The sequence below is a fragment of the Nerophis lumbriciformis genome, linkage group LG34, assembly GCF_033978685.3.
Source record: "Nerophis lumbriciformis linkage group LG34, RoL_Nlum_v2.1, whole genome shotgun sequence".
Taxonomy (NCBI): domain Eukaryota; kingdom Metazoa; phylum Chordata; class Actinopteri; order Syngnathiformes; family Syngnathidae; genus Nerophis; species Nerophis lumbriciformis.
In genome coordinates, this window is record NC_084581.2 from 3,889,948 (window position 1) to 3,891,646 (window position 1,699).

The window sequence follows — 1,699 nt, forward strand, 5'->3', positions numbered from 1 at the left end:
GCTTGTGTACTGTTGTCATGGTAACCGCCTTTCTAGCATTTCCAGTAAAAATGCACAAACATATTACTATAAAAAGTATTATATGCTTTATACAGTTAACACTGAAACAAAGTAAATAAACTAATGTTATATTAAAAAGGTTCCTGAAAGCGCTAATTTCGTCATGTATGTCACTAAAGCCACCGCTAGATGGCAGTAAAGATTTATATACAGTATGTGCTGCAATTTGACTATGGACATCTTCCACTGAGACTGTACAGGCATTGACAGCACAGCAGACACCAGTTCATTAATATTCTACTGTACTTATCTTATTTGATCATTTGAACGATACACGATAGTGTGCATCAGCGTGTATATACTTAGAACTGTTCTGTCCTTCCTACGCATCCACATATGAACTTGTGCATCAGCGCCCACCAAAGCAGCCCACGCACTTTTCTCACCTGTGGGAAATCCCGGGTTAAATTAGTGTTGTTGGCCGTCAAAAGGTCACGTTGCGTAAGATTGAATGGGATTCATTTACATTCAAATACACATATATTGTATGGAGTTTTACAAGACACACAAATAACCTTTTTTTCTACTTTAAAATATATTTTTTCCTGATTGCAAAATGTCTATAGTAAGGTTTAATGTTATTATAATAAAACAACGTTTTTTTTTTATTATTTCCCAGCTATTTATACTGTACCTGAACAAAGATGTGTCATAGAATTGTGCATTCTTTTTTATTGCAACATCACTGTATTATGCACATGGGCTTTCAGATGCATGTTTTTAAGAGCGTGCATTCATTTGGACTGGTGAACAAGTTAGGACCGAAATCATGGTCCCAATACGGAAAACCAATGCATATAATAGAGAATGTCTCATTTGAACCCTTGGTGTTGAAATCTTTCAAAGCCAATGTGGTCCCAAAAAGGAGGGATTTTTCAAATTGACTTTGTGTCGATTTTAAAAGCTGGTCAACATATGAAATAACAAGTGTGTGTAAATTTTTTTTGAAGTGCTCCCCCTCTGGCCAACATATGTAATAACAAGTGTGTGTAAGAAATTGAAATGCGCCCCCTTTGGCCAAAATGTATTTTAAAATTTTTATAAATATGCATATAGAGATATACTGTAATAACTTGAAGTAAATAATGATGATTAATAAACAATTCCAAACAAAAATTTTAAAAATACATATGCCCAAAAATCTTACCTTTTTTATATTTTGTATTATTTATGTTGTAAATACACATCTTTATATACCTAGAAAGGGTGGTCCTAAAGAGTGTGTGTGTGTGCGTGTGTGTGTGTGTGTGTTTGATGATTGGAGAGGCGGGTCATTGTTTTTAAATCTGTAAATTGATTTGTGTTGCATTTGTCTCATGTAGGAAAAGTGCTTTATAAATACAGTTTAAATTAATTTTGATTTGATTACTGTTTTATATTGAATATATGTGAATATATATGTTTTTAAAAAGGCCAGAAACAAGAATTGTATATGAGCCTTATGGCTAGAAAACCTGTTATTTGAACTTGTCACAATGTTGTTTTTGCATTATACCTGACAAATAAAATAAATACCACACAAATGTTTTTCTTTGCTAGAACTACGCCATATGCAGACTGGCTCATCACAAATAGCCCCAAGTAGCCAAGTCCTGTATACTGTAATACTGTAATCTTTGTTTCATAAACCCCTTTTTCT